Source organism: Pipistrellus hanaki, assembly GCF_964339955.1.
Source record: "Pipistrellus hanaki genome assembly, chromosome: 15".
NCBI lineage: Eukaryota > Metazoa > Chordata > Mammalia > Chiroptera > Vespertilionidae > Pipistrellus > Pipistrellus hanaki.
This window is the reverse complement of record NC_140517.1, coordinates 18,507,465-18,523,348: the sequence shown is the minus strand read 5'-3', so window position 1 is coordinate 18,523,348 and position 15,884 is coordinate 18,507,465. Positions and strand designations below refer to the sequence as shown.

Sequence of the window (15,884 nt, the reverse complement as noted above, 5' to 3'; positions counted from 1 at the left end):
ATATATATATATATATAAATAATTTTTTTCCTCAAAAAATCACTGTCTTAACAGACAAATATTTTGGTTCTTCGTTGAAATTCTTTCCCTATATCAGTGGTTGCAGAACAAAGCAAACGTGCTGTCGGATTACTGCGTACATTTTCATACCTTAGGATCAAGTCATTTTATTTGGGTGTTTCCCTTCCTTGTTTGGGTACAGCCCCCTCTGTGCAGGGGGATCCATAGGCGCAAAATTAAAAACCAGAAACAATCATACTGCTTTCAGCCCAATTTTCCTTCTAACTGCTTCCGGGAGAAGGAAGAATTGCTGTCTATTTTGGAAACCAGAAGCAAATGTTTGCCTTCTCATCGTAAGCTCTTCTACTGTTTGCAGTCGGCTCTGCACTCAGACCTGCTCACAAATAAAAGCGGAATGAATTTTTAATAGCCTGAAATGAATTTGGGAGTGATGACTGCCTTGCCCTCCGGCACAACAGATCATGAATGTGCGCATGTAAAACGTCCATCCAGGGAAGGGAGGCCCAACGAGAAAGGGCAGGCCCGAGACGGAGCATGGGGACGCTTGATGCTTACTTTGGGCAAAGGACACCACGCTGTAACCTTAACCCAGCCCTTACACATCACAAAGCTCCCCTCTGGCTCTGAACACTCCAGTCCCGTCTCCCAAGACATGGATTAACTGAAAAGCCATCGAGTGAGGGCAACCCTCCCGTGGCCACCTGAGAAGCCGAGCGCCCCCGGACTGTGAACAGCGCGTTAAAAGAATGACAATAATAAAAATTGCGTGATGAAATATGATCTAATGGGCACTCTGTGAAGCACTGGAATAATATCACCTCGAGTCCTCCCAACAGCCCTGCAAAGCAGCCATTAATAACTTGTCTTTACCTGGGGGGAACCGAGGCTCAGAGAGGTCAGGTGCCCTGACCTAGCCTTTGTTTTTATTCCTTTGCTTTTTCTCTCTCTCTTTCTTCCTCATAATTATTGTGAGCATATATGCTGCAACCTATACAGAAATTCATTTTAAAGGTGTGTCGGCCGGGTGAAAGGAATGACATCAAACCCAGCTAATTTAGCAGTGAGTCACATGAAACAAAAAAGGAGAAAACCAGAAGACTGGCGAGGAATTCTTAACATGCCTACTATGTGCCCAGGAAGCACGGTCAGAGCCGAGGCAACGATCACAAATACCGCTATCAGTCTTTCTAGTTCTACCACTGACTCAGTGTCTAGCCTTCGAAGTCTCATGGCAACATTCAATAACCTAAAAGAGGACATACTAAGAAATGCATTATTTATTTCCTCCCTTGCCATCCCAACAGGCTTAAAAAGAAAAATAGGTTGTACATTGGCTACCGTGTCATTGGTGACTTTTGAAGCCAGTACCTTTGTAGATCCATAAATAATACTTTTTCCTGCTAGGAAATGGCTATTCTTGCATCTATTTGTGTTTTCCCTCATGCCATTGATGATTCCATCCAACAGGCTGCTTAGTCTGTCAATGAATCATTTACACTGAAACCTCCATACATATGCCTCCAGCTGCTTGCTTGGAACAAGAGAGAAGAAAGGTCTGTGGTCTGGAAATCAGCCTAAGCAAGACACTCCCAGGTAAGTTGGTGAGGAAGAGGGAATGGAAGGGGTGGATGGCAGACATCTGAATAAAAGATCACCTCGCTCCAGCTGGTTTGGCTCAGTGGATAGAGCGTCGGACTGAGGACTGAAGGGTCCCAAGTTCGATTCTGGCCAAGGGCACATGCCTGGGTTGCAGGCTCGGTCCCCAGTAGGGGCGTGCAGGAGGCAGCCAAAGATTACCTCTCATCATTGCTGTTTCTATCTCTCTCTCCCTCTCCCTTCCTCTCTGAAATCAATAAAAAATACTATTTTTTTTTTTTAATCACCTCACCTTCCCCAGCCAGCATGGCTTCATGGTTGAGTATCCACCTAAGAATCAGAAGGTCATGGTTCAGTTTCTGGTCAGGGCACATATCTGGGTTGCTGGCTCCATCCCCAGTAGGGGATGTGCAGGAGGCAGCCGATCAATGATTCTCTCTCATCATTGATGTTTCTCTCTCTCCCTTTTCCTTCCTATCTAAAATCAATAAAAATATTTCCTTTTTGTAAAGATCACCTCATGGGACTCAAAATATCAGGTGAGCAGCATTAAGGAGATTTGGAACTTGCATCCTGTCTGCATCTAATGATCTAAGGTCATGCCCTAGCTAGCAAGTAGTAAGAGCAAAAGAAAGGAGAACCCACTTGAGTGTTGGATTCACTGTCTAAGAGCCATGGCAGAGAACCCCTAGAGGTGGAAATGTAATGGAGGCACATTCACTGCTCTTGAGTAAGAAATATTTATATGGCCATGATGACATAAATATTTAGTTTCTCATCTTTTAGAATCAATCCATAGAAAATGCACAAGAGGTTTAATTATGGTTGTAGAATGGAATGTAAATGTTATTAACTAGGACAAAGCAGAAGTTAGGGGTGAAGGGTAAAGAAAGAGGTTAAAGACTGGGAAAGGACGCCAAGAATTTATCTAACAAGGTACAGAGGCGAGGACACTGTCCAGAATAAAAAACAAAAATACACACACTCAGAGATATAGACCTATACACATATAAAATATTTAAAATTCATAAATACACAATATAAATATACAAAATCTGAAGATACAAACATAGTGAGAGGAAGGAGACCTAACTATTGAAGTTGGCATAAACGAGCTAAATCCATACCTGTAACAGCAAAAGTCATTTGGAAGTCCCTGAAATTGATAGACCAAAAAAATAACAGTTTACACATTCTATTAAGACAGTGGTCGGCAAACTGTGGCTCATGAGCCACATGCGGCTCTTTGGCCCCTTGAGTTTTTAGCAAAGGCCAGCTTAGGAGTACCCTAATTAAGTTAATAACAATGTACCTACCTATATAGTTTAAGTTTAAAAAATTTGGCTCTCAAAAGAAATTTCAATGGTCGTCCTGTTGATATTTGGCTCTGTTGACTAATGATTTCGCCGATTACTGTATTAAGACATCGAAGGCAGCCACCAAAAGCATCAGAACGGCAATTGTTCAAAGTGGTTGCCGTTATCCACTCTTGTAGGCCAGCATCCAAAAGAGCACCAGACACAGAATCCATTCTCAGTCAATATCTGTCAGATGAATGAATGAGTGGACGAAAGTGGAGGGTGAGAAGGTAGGGTAAGAGGCCACTTTTGCTGTCATTAGTCCTTCACAACAATTTGATTCTTTTTCCTAATGGTTGCAAATATTACCTTTACCTTGTTGTGTGTGGGGAGGTGGGAAATATGTTTTATTTTGGCTTGTTGTTGCTTATTTAGAGGGGGAGACATGGTCATTTTCATTCCTCTGGTAAGAATCTGGTTCCCAGGTTCAGCAAGGAGAGCCTTCTTTGAATGGTAAGAATTCCCTGCATGAAAATGCCAGTGGCAGCTTCCACTGGAAGTGGCTGTACCGAGGGGGTGGTCTGGACTGAGGTCCCCTCAGCCCCCTGGAAGGAGAGGAGGCCTGGGAATTGGAGGCCTGACGTCGAAGCTCCTGCAGCGATCAGAATGGCTTACATACACCGCATGGGGGCTGTGGCAGTCTCTCGGTTAATGAAATACAGTTTTAGGCAAAGGAGTGAAAACTGCCTTCTTTCCCTCAATTAGTACATATATGTTGTAAAAAGAAAAGAGGAGATAGCAAAGCAAAGAAAAATCACCAGTATGGGAAGGAGGAGTGTATGTCCTTGCCCGTTGGCTGTCTAGTTAAAACATATGGGTTCTGTTTTCAAATCCTGCGTCTGCAAGGGACTCAGCAGTTGAGCCTGGGGCAAGTGGCTTACCTCCTCTCACTGACTTTTCCCTCTTTTGTAAAACGAGGGCACTTCCTAGTTTGCCTAGAGATTAAATTAGATAAAGCCTGTGAACATTTGGCATGTGCTAGTATTAAAATGTCCCTTGAAGTTATGCTAGAATACATAGCTCTCTACCACAGAATGAGTTTCCTAAAAGGACGGAATAAATGTTTCATGCTAACATTTATTAAGCTCAGATTCAAATGAACTTCAAAGCACATGAAAAGCACTTGTTAAAACCAAAAGATATTTTGATGTGAAATCCAAAACAAAAACAAACAAAAAAAATCACAAAATGTAAAGCTCAGTCCGTAATTAGCTGGATTAAGAAAAAAGAAAAAAAAAACAAAAACACTGCATTGCATATATTGTACCTAATGTGGAAGGACTAATTTAATCACCTTCGTGGTACCTGCCACGTGGCGAGTTCATATTGTAGCTGCAACCTGGGTTTCCTTTCTGCAAAAACGCACTAAGGAATGGGGAACAATAGCGATCAAGTGCCCGCATGAGGCCTGGCATAGGGCTGGCCCATCAAGTCACACTCACTGCTATCGCAGGCTATGCGATATCGCCTTTTCCGTGAGCTCGTGTTACAGATTACGCAAGTAATTTTCTCTCTCGCGCGGGAAGGATTTCGCTAGGATAACAAGGAGATCACAGTCACGTTGCGCCCTCGCGTAGCATGCTCAACCCAGGCGGCAGTCAGTGGGGGTGACAAAATTGCCTCCTGGATCTTGCCATGACTTTCGTCCAAAATGATCAGAGAGTACATTAAATCATTAGCAGAAACGTTGCTGCCTGCTGATTTTACAGCGCCGGCAATGAAATTCATTGCAGAAGCAAAATAGGGCCAATAATATAATTACAGCGCTCTGCCTATGCAGTCGGAGCTAATGCTATTATTTGACATCGCAAGGCTGTGTTTTTCCCCCAGAGTCTCTGTGGAGACAAGGTTCGCCCTAATTGGTTCCAAAGCACAACCTCTCCCCACCACAATCTTTCCTCAGGACCAGTAATGTTAATTTCCACACGACTGTAAATAGTATTTGCAAACAATACAAACATGGTAATAAGAGGCTAGGTGGGTAATTAATGTGGTTACAAAGTAGCTTATTTGCATTTTTATTTAAAAAACGGCCTTCTTGAAAAAGCAGCTTAGATTTTTTTCCTTGCAAAAGGAGCCTTGGTTAAAGAGTACAGCAGTAATTACTCTCTTTAGGGGTTCTTTTATATGTCCTTCCGGGAATTAGAATGAAAAGATAAGCAGAATTATAAAGGAAATCATGTAAAATATGAAATGTACTATAAACACTTAGTAGTGTATTTACCATAAGCTAGGCTTACCTTTTCCATTAATGAAATATTTTAACCAGCTTACAATAAATACATTTAAATTAATCGTAGGTATGGCTAAAAGGTACAATCATCTAGTTAGACTTTTTTAAGGCTTAGTATGATAAGGTTTTCTATGCCCTCATGGTAAACCCCACATGACAGCCTGCTGCCAAAAAGTGCCCTCGTAAGAAAAAGGGTTAAGTGTGGTGACCCTCTGAAATAAAGCACAGATCTGTGTTCCCTAATAAAAAAATTTAAAAAACAACAACATCATGTTATAGCAATAATTCCATCTTTTTCTTAGCTTATGTCTTTCATTCCTGGGCTCAAGAAATAGGAAGTGAGGAAACAAATTCAAAAGCTGGTAGTGGAGTAAAATTCATCTTTCGCATTTCTTGCTCAACTCTTACATGTGGAAATTCACAGAAGGTGGTTGGTGTTGGGACCTGAATTCATGTGGAGGCCATTTAATCATCCCTTACCAGCTAGTGGGAGGTGAGCAGGAGTGTTGTCACAGAGATGACTCCATCCCCATCTCCATGCCCAAGGAGTTCATGGTCTTGATGTCTAGTTTAATAACGGAGCAGATTCTAGTCAGACTGTGGGTTCTGGGAAAAGGCTCACATGGGGCATAACTGTCAAGGAGAAGAGACTAAGGATCTGAACAATGGAACGGAGGGGCTCTGCAGCAGGAACTGCCAGCAGGAACCAAGGCCCTGGGGCATGGAATCACTGTCTGGAGAACCATGTGGTGGATCTTAGTTAGCAAGAGGCAGAAAAGAAGTCTTAAGTGCAAATGTCCATCAGGTAACGACTCCATGCAATTGTTCCTTCAATGACTCTTTCTGAAGTCCCTACTATGTGCAAAATTGTCCTACTACGTGCAAAATTGTGTTCTACAGCCAAGCTCACATCCTATTGGAGGTAGGCAGGCAAGAAGCGATAAATATGATCCTTGAGAAAACTCAATAAAATATCAGTGCAAAGAACAGAAGAAAGAGGAGTTTAAAAGGATCCGGAGTAAGGGTCAAAGCAGGCGGGACAACACTCCAAGGGGTGGGGAATGTGTACGGTGTGAGCGCCTGGCCCGTCTGTGGAGATGCTGCTACTACTCAGTCCCTGCTAATTATTGCCAAGTCTTCCAATGTCTTAAAAAGAAGCTAAAATTTGGATTTTTTAGTGAAATCTTAACTTTTTAACTTAAAAAGCAAACATACCACCCTTGAAGCCAGTACAATAAACCTGTCTTGCAGACCAACGTAACAAAGCTCCCTGACTTGAAAGGGGCGTTACATTATTTTTAAAAAATAAATTAAGCCTTTAAACGGTATATCTTTATTATCATTACATAATTTATATATGTAAATATATATAATATATATTAGATATATATAAACATTTATTATATATACATATATATATATATATATATATAATGTATGTATATTTTAAACTAAGTCTGCCTGTCTTCATTTAAGCATCAGTATTCACACAAATTCCACACTGTTAGTATCTGTCACCCCAGGCCCCTGCCATCCCCTAAACATCCAAACATATTCTCGTAGGCTGTGGAATGGTACTGCAGCCCTATAAGACCTGATGACTGAAGGAAGACTTGGTACTGTTTTGAAAATCTTCCCCTGGCAATCGTTAGTTACACTGCAGATAGAATTCAGAGGCTGCAATGATGTTTTAAATATGATTTCCAAATACTTGAGAAAAGCAGAAAAGCAATGAAGTGGAAGAGAAAGATAATAAGTTTATGACATTCAAGTAAATATATCCAGAAAACTGGGTCATTTATACAGGAACTGTAATCTTTTCTGTTAAAATATGCAAATGACAGCATGAAAAATGGTTTGTGATTTTAAAGAAATATAGCACCACAAATGTCAGTGTGAGGGAACTCAATAGCACTTAATGAAACTTTGGATTTCAAATTAATTACTGATTGACTAAGGCATCTAGAGGGAAAACAGCCTCGATTAGGGAAGCCTGGGATAGGCCATAAATCTGAGGCCTCTTTCGAGGACTCTGGGCTGCTATTTCCGATGCATGCCGCTCATGCTAGGCTAATGAGGTGACTGGCCACTGCAAAGACCGCCAGTCTGGTTCTCAGAGAAAAGACTGGTCAATATTTTCCTGACCCTTGTAGATGGACTTTTCTTTCCTTCTTCTTCTTCTTCTTTTTATTTTTTTTATTTTTTTTATTTTAACTTATATAGTGTGGCTTTAACAGCTTATAAGAGCTTTAAAAAAAATCAAAGGTTAAATAAACCTGTAAAGTGGTACATTATTGAAAGATAAGTGGTATCTATGTTTTAAAAAAATCATCTTTGGTAGACTGTATTACTTGTTCACAGTTATTGTGCCTTCCTTGCCTTTGCCACGTTTTCTTATAGGAGGAATGTACTTTCCTGCCTCACTGATGTTGGCCTTGGCCATGAGACCTGATGTAGACATGAGGTACATCAATGTCTGAATAGAAGTCCCTGGAGCTTCTGCCCTTAGTCATGACAAAAACATGTACCTAGTGACTGGTCCTGCTTCACGGGCCTGGAATGAGAAGCCCGGGAAGCCCAGCTTCCCTAAGAGGGTATCCTAGGTCCCGGGTGTGGGGGTGAGGCAGAGGTGGTTAGGGTGACGAGGCAGGCAGGCCAGCAGGCAGGCGCATGGTGAGGAGCCGGCAGTCCTGGATTGTGAGTGGCATTCGGAAATCCCCCAAAAAGTCCTGGATTGGAGAGGGTGCAGGCCGGGCTGAGGGATCCCCTTCACGAATTTCGTGCACCAGGCCTCTAGTACAGGATGAGAGCTTCAAAGTAATGAATAGTCACCAGTCAGAAAACAACAAGAAACCAGTAACATTACTTAATGCTCATTGTGTGGTGGGCACTGTTCTGGGACCTGGGGCCTATTTGTGTCTACCTTTGGTGTATGAAGAACTGAAACAAAGGTTAGCTAACTTGCCCAAAAAACAGATAGACAGCCTTGCCTTTGTTATTCTCCATATAATTTCTGAGGCATTCATTATCAAATTTTAAGAATCTATGTCATACATTCAATATAACCAAAACTTATTAATTAAAAGCATTCAAAAATCAGCTCATGTGGCTCAGTGGTTGAGCATTGACATATGAACCAGGAGATGACAGTTTGATTCCAGGTCAGAGCCCATGCACAGGTTGCAGGGTTAATCCCCAGTGAGGGATGTGCAGGAGGCAGCTAATCAATGATTCTCTTTCATCACTGATGTCTCTATCTCTCTCTCCCTTCCCTTCCTCTCTCTGAAATCAATAAAAATATTTTTTAAAGTATTCCAAGTATAAGCAGTCTATCACTCATCAGGAAAGTGACTCCTATGATCAAATATCCTGTAAGACCTGAGAAGCACTCTAATCATTATTCTAATTCATTTCTCCATATAGTCTGTGCCCTCCACTGCTCCTTGCACCACTCCAAAATGCTGTTCTCAAATCCCACCTCAGTTAACAATCCCTTCTAAGGATCAGGAACCTGCCTTGCTATAAATCCCACCCAAAACCTTCCCCATGTGGGAAATCTATGTTAATTCAACCAAACTATAGCTATAAAACAGAAATCATGTACAGAGGGAAAAGCGGGACCGAAACTAATAAAATGGAATTAACATATTCATGTGGGATGTTATATAGAGTATGCACAAAACAGGTATCCAAGGGTTTTTGAAAGAAGACTTTTTATATGTTGGTACTATATTGGCATGTTTTGGAGCATTTTGTTGAAAGCTCAAATAAACGTATTAGAAACCCATGCTATTATCAATTGGTGTGGTATGTTTTTCTACCTTCTCTGCCTGTAATTAAAGAAGGATCACCTGTCAAATTGATCTAACTCCACAGCAATGGTTTAAGGGACAAGATGGGCTGGGCCGTAGCTTGCATTCCATTCACCCGGCTGTGTGTCCAGCGGAGGAGCCTCAAGAGAAGAGGGTCCCTTATTTTAATTGTCACAAAAGTGCCAATTGTCTGTGATGGGTGATGATCCAGTGACCTGAAAGCCCCATATTGTCTGATCTAGCCCTCATCACAGAGTTGGAAAGGGAGCATATAAAACATATTTTATTCCACAGCTGTCTCTTTACAGGAGTGAAAAATGAGACATAGAACCTTAATGCTGGTTTCCATCTTTAGTATTCAGACATTTAAGACCAAAGTCTCCAAGTAAAGGCCCTTGACAAAGCCATGTAGTTAACAGACGACTGATGGCTTGGGTTCAAAATAAATACCAACAAGTGGTGGTTGGAGGCAGCATAAAGGAAACTAAAGGATACTAACCCTGTGATGCGGAAGGCACTTTGTCCTGAACTCCCGCTCATTAGTGGACACTTCACAACCGTATGCTGTGTCATCTGAGATTAATGATCTAACTCTGATTGGACATCCATTTAGAAACAGAGTTGGTATTCAACCCAAGTGGTTCTGACTCCAGAAACCAATGTTTCCCCCTATAGTACCAGTGTGACTATAGGCAGCCCTTGAAAATATGCAGGACCTAAGCCAAATCTCTCCTAATGGGGCTCAACTCCTGCTCCTAGCATGTGTGTAGAACAGAATTCACTGGAATGGCATGAGTTGCAGGCATGAGGAGGTGAAAGGTGAAAACACTGAGAGTAAGAGTACCCACTAGGCATAGCCAAAGAATCAACAGCACATCAGTATTATCTCATACACAAAGTGGGGCTTATCAGCTCCCTGTAATATGACAAGGACAGAGGTGACTTTGGCCAAAGAAATATTGTAATTTGCTCTCTCTCATTTCAGCTTGCCTTCACCTTCCTTATTCTGTCTCCTGATAACAGGAACCATAGCTGCTAGTAGCCCACACAAACATCCTTCTAGCTCCCAGTCCCACAAACAAGAAAGCATCCTCTCCGTCCACTGGCCTGGCCAAGTGCCCATCTTGGAAGAACTACTTTGACTAAGGTGTGATGGACCAAACTAGTTCATGAGAATGACCAATGACACCCTCACTTCCACAGCCCCCAGAATGGAGGTGTTAATAACGGGATGGGAAGAAGTGCTGGGCAAGACAACAGGCACAATGAAGGTATAGGTGAGAAGGGTGCGCCTGAAAAAAGGTGAGAGGGGGTTAACTGCTATTATTACATCAGCCACTGGGTGTCCCCTCACTCCTTGATCCCCCTCTTTTTCTCAAAAATATATTTAAAGGCTATTGTCCCAATTTTATATGCCTTGTGTATTGACTCTGCCTATAACCCTCTTCACTTAGCCCTGAAGATGAGCCACCATTACTGCAAAGACACGCAGCCTTTCACATCCCTCACGAACTTGCACCGACAAAGAAGAGGATGGAAATGGGCTAACCTCTGGGCTAGGTCATCGGAACAGCAAAAATGCTGATGCCTACCAACAAGCAGGGATGAAGAGCAAACCCCTGGGGGCTAGGCTGCCACAGGCAAGGGTTCCTGGGAGGCCACCACTGCACAGGGGAACCAAAGCTCTGATCTTGCCCATTACCTTGTCACAACTTGGCTCTGAAATCTACCTATTCCTGGTCATAAGAACCAAGCTTGCTCCTGTTTCTGGCTTGGCTCAGCCCCAAACCTGCCTCTTACAACTCCATCCTGCAGAGGAACTGCTTCCTCTGAGCCATGGCTTGAATATAATACCAGTGTACAAGAATGTCAGGAACTCTGGGATTGACCTAGCCTTTGCCTGCCCCTCCAAATTCTCCCTGCCCTCTCACCCTGCTCTCCTTCTCTCCCCCTTCCCTTCCTCCCCAATCCTCTTCAAAGTCTTAGCAGGATCGAATATAATCTTAATGGTTAGCCAAGCATGGAATCAAAACAGAAGATGTGTCATACTTCATCACACGTAGGTTCCATTTTGTCCAGTGGCCCCAAGGAAAGTCATTCAAAAGACACATCCTTCCTATCCTCTATCCCTCAATACCCATTAGGGATCTTAACATCCATAGACTTATTGATAACCTTATATAAGCCAATGACTTTTCAGCTGGGGCCAGATTATAATGGCCCAAGGTTTAGTGCCCATTCTATAAAGTATAACTTGCTGTTATTATTATTTTTAATATTAGCTCCTTAAAGCTTCCAAATAGTAGTCCTACTGATCTGGGTTATTCCCTTTAAACTTTGTTTTGTCCAGTTGGGACAAGTGAACTATTTTATGTCTAGATAAAAGCTCTTCTTATCAATTCATATGATTCTTCTAGTTGGGTTGATTTTATATTCATTGATAACTACTGAATTCCTTTAAAAAATTAGCTAGTTGGAAAAACCACAGGAAGTACCTTTTAATCAACCAAATAAGAAACTAAACACTCCCAAGTTCTCACAACCCTGGTGAGGAATTACAATGAATGAAGAGATCTTATATTAATTAAATTCTTGGAATGCATCCATGATGCTTAATGGAAATGGAAGCCTTAGGAGGCCTTAAATGCCTGGGAAACACCCATCACATCACTTAAATCCCTAAAAACCATCCATATTTACCAAGGAATCTGTTTAAATCCAATTATTTATTTCATACAAAAAATAAAGACTCAGAGGGGGGAAATGAAATAAAAAGAGAAATAATAAAAATGTATCTAGCTTCCACACATCATTTCACTCGTTTTCTGAGTTGGTTCTACATAATTTATTACAGTTATTTAGAGCTTTCTTGCAGCCTTCAAGCAGAAGGCTAATTGAGACTAAAGAATTCAAGTTTTCATTCATCCATTCATTCATTCATTCATTCACTCATCCACTCACTCCTTCAACAAATAAGAGAAAGGAACTGAAATGTACTCATTCATGAGTACCCATATGAGGTGGGTCTTATGCTTAGAGGCTTTATCTGTTTTTATTACAATTACACAATTAATCACATGGACAAAATTCAAGCTTATTGAATGTCATCTATGTTCCTCATATATACCAAATACTGAAGATTAGAATCTCAATACAACAAATCATATGATAAGCATCAGCATTAGTCTCTTCAATTTACACATGTGGAAACTGAAGCTCAAAGAAATTAGGTTTCTTGTCTACCATCACATGGGACTCTAATGGCCACTGACTTTATGTTTAAAACTACTGTTTGTTTTAAGATTTCCAAAGTCACAACCGATCATTAGGTGAAAAAACAAGCATTGCAAATAAGGTTCTATTCTTTAGGGGGGCGAGAAGTCAAAACATACTCCTAGAATAATAAAATGTGCAACACGCCACACTGATGTATGGCCTACTGAACTGGTGGCATAATCCTTCTGTTTTCTTCAGAAAAAGGTAAACCAAGGAATACTGTGTCTGCATCCAGGCAACATGTTTCAATGGGAGGCAGAACAGCCTACAGGGCAGTGATGGAGACTGATCACATAGGGCTCGGGTCCCAGGAAGGGATGGGAAGAGGGAGGAGGAAGGGGATGGGGAGGAGAAGGGAAAGGGGGAGGGGGAAGGGGAACCTGGAGGAAATGCATACAAGTGCTTCTCCATGGCCTTCTGGCGTGTGGAAAAGGATGACGAACTGCCTTCCACCTTAACAACAAGAAATGAACACAAACCCTGGGACACCAAAACTCATATCAAGAAAGACTACTTTAAACAGCCACAGAATCAAAAACTTAGGAAATCTTGTTGTTTAAAAAAGCTTTCCAACACATACACACAAATAGTTGCCAAAATTTCCAAACAATTTCTGAGATTCTTCGGGAGGGGGGGGGCGAAATCTAGGAGTTAGATCTCATGAGCATTTCACAGAACAACTGGCTTATAAGATCACACAAAATGCCCGATGAAGGGAACTCATTCCTTTTGCCTTTAAGCCTTTAAGACTGAGCGGAAAGTGATTGTCTTCTACTGTAATTTGAGCCTTTCTTACTCTGCTGATGACAGGCAAGGGAAGGACAAGAGACTGGATCCTGAGACCAGGAAGTCACAGTTCGATTCCCAGTCAGGGCACATGCCCAGGTTGTGGCTTAATTCCCAGAAGGGGGCGTGCAGAAGGCAGCCAATTAATGGCTCTCTCTCATCATTGATGTTACTATCTCTCTCTCCCTCCCTGTCCCTTCCTCTCTGAAATCAATAAAAACATGTATTTTTAAAAGAGTTTGGGCATGGGAGCAGGAAGGTTTGCGATGCATTTCCTGTTCCCTTCAGATTCAAAAACACATTAAAAAAATAAAATATCAGTTAATGCCCAGTTGGCATGGCTCAGTGGTTGAGCATCAACCTATGATCCAGGAGGTCATGGTTCAACTCCCGGTCAGGGCACATGTCCGAGTTATGGGCTTAATACCCAACGTGTGGCGTGCAGGAGGCAGCCGATCAATGATCCCATCATTGATGTTTCTATCTCTCTCTCTCCCTCTCCCTTCCTCTCTGAAATTAATAAAAATATATTTTAAATTGTTTTAAAATAAACTATCAGTTAAATAACTACAAAAAGGCTTGGAGTTCCTGTGGCAGGAAGTCTATAGGGCCATTCTCTGATACATCAGTTCTCCACCTCCCTCTGTGTCCATGTGGGCCGCCAGCCTTTGGCCCTGGGAGGCCGGGAGACTTGCCTTGGCCAATGGGACAGGAGCGGATGTGGTGGCAGCACTTCTGAGCACAGGCTTGCAGAGCCGATGCGGGCACCAGCCTGCCTCCTCTTCCTCCACCACCATCCCGCCAGGCAGCTGCTGCCGGTCCGGGTGGCTGAGGGAGGTCCCCTCCTACCAGAGCCCTCCAAGCAGCTCGTGATGGAAATGGAGTTGGAGAAAGACATAAACCTTTGTGGTTTTAAGCCCCAGAGATTCCAAGGTTGTTATTACGGCACAGCATAGCCTGTCCTGACCCATAATTCAGCTGTGGATGCCATACATGTGACATCAACTCTTCCATCCTGGATATCTCCCTGAGTGTTAGGGCTTATCGCATCTGCTATATAACCCGGGCTCGGTTTTACAGTGGTTTCATTGCCAGCCATAAAAACTGGAACAGTGGAACTGTATAAACAAACCGAACAGTATTTTTACTGTAAAACATGAATGTAATATAAATATTTGTCTTTGCCTTTCTCTCGGCATCTGTAATGAGAACAGAAAATTCATGCCATATGTTTAGAGTATGAAAGGGGGAAAGAAAATAGATCTCCACGATCCATCTCTAGGCGGATGCCAGCTAAGCTGTTCAATATTTTTAATTTGCCCATTTTCGTTCACGTATGAATTTCTCCACAAATCATAAAACCCTTACCATTGTCAGTTGCCACGTTCACGGCTATTTCGACAGAAGGGCCCTCGCTGAGGAGAGGCACACGGAGCTGTGAAGTCAGTTTCTGGGATGAGATGAGGAAACCACGCAGTGAATGGCTACATTAGACCATGGCGGGCCCCAGCCCTGCTCAACACATTTGAATACGAAACCACTTCTCTGCAGACTTCAAAAGACCTATCCTACCTCTAGCTGGAAGCGCGGGTCGGAACATTTGGGATCCTGACAGCTCCTACTCTTTTTTTCAGGCTCATGGGGAGAAGCACTGAGCATGCTAAGTGGCTCTGCCTTCTGCAAGGCCCTGCGAGCTGGTGGGAGGAAGTGTTATTGCTACCGCCGCGGTCCGTGCCAAGCGCAGACTCCGGCGTCACACGCAGGGAGCGACGGGGGATGTTTTCATTTTGGAGCTGTGATGGGGCCTCGATGTGAAGTTGCTGAAGCCTGTTAGGATGTGAGCCGAGAGCGCTAGAGAAAGATTCAATTTTCTCCAAATTGGCTCACAGACCAGAGGTTTCTGGAAACTGTCACTATGCTGCAAAATCCAGTACGACAGCAAGGAGCCTTCGGGTGAGCATGAAGCAATCAACCGGCTGAGGCTCTGTCTGGCACCGAGGAGGCCGCCCCTGTGGGCAGAGGGGTTGTCAGTGGGAAAGGGCGAGGTCGGAGGCCTTGATGGGTGAGAACCCAAGACACCAGGCACAGAAAGGGAACATCGGAAGCGCTCAGCGCAGTGAGCGGTGCTTGGCAGGTGTTACTGAGCGCCCACAGGCCAGGAGCCTGGCACTGTGATCTCTAATCCCGACAAGCATCCTGTGAGGCAGGGATACACTGTCCGCGATTTTCCGTGGTTAGATGGAGAGAGGCACAGGACAGAGCACTAGGCGGGGCCACACGCCCCCGGGTGGATGACAGGGCCCGGGCTCCAACCTCTGTCAGGCCAATTCCAAAATCTGGGCTCACACCCACAAAACAGAAGGTTGGCATCAAAGAAACCCCTTCATACTTCTAACCAGCTGGGCCATACCATCCACCGTGATGAGAAACTCAGGTTGGCTCTGCTCCTGCCCAAGGATCACTGAGCTCAGGCCAGAAATCAGGCCTTGTTCTCCTCCTCCCTGCCCACACACAACACACACATACCTAGTACAGTGTCGATATTATTGTTATTATTATTAATATTATTATCATTATTAATTTACCTATCTGTTACCTTGAGGGCAAGGACAATGCCATGTGTCCACATACGCTGAGGGTTTAGGGGGACCCCTGGCATACCGTAGATACCAGTAAATGCTTGTTGGTTAATAAGGAGACCATAGGCAAACAATCGACATGCAATGTGATGAGCGCTGTGATGGATGCAAAGTTAAGAACCAAAATGTGGCCCTAGCTGGTTTGGCTCAATGGGTAGAGCAT

General features: G+C 43.1%; 1 protein-coding gene across 3 annotated transcripts in view; it reads right to left on the bottom strand.

Moving 5' to 3' along the window:
- Positions 1–15,884, bottom strand: part of WWOX (WW domain containing oxidoreductase) — a 914,792-nt gene that overhangs the window by 837,730 nt on the left and 61,178 nt on the right. The gene's annotated exons all lie outside the window — the stretch shown is intronic.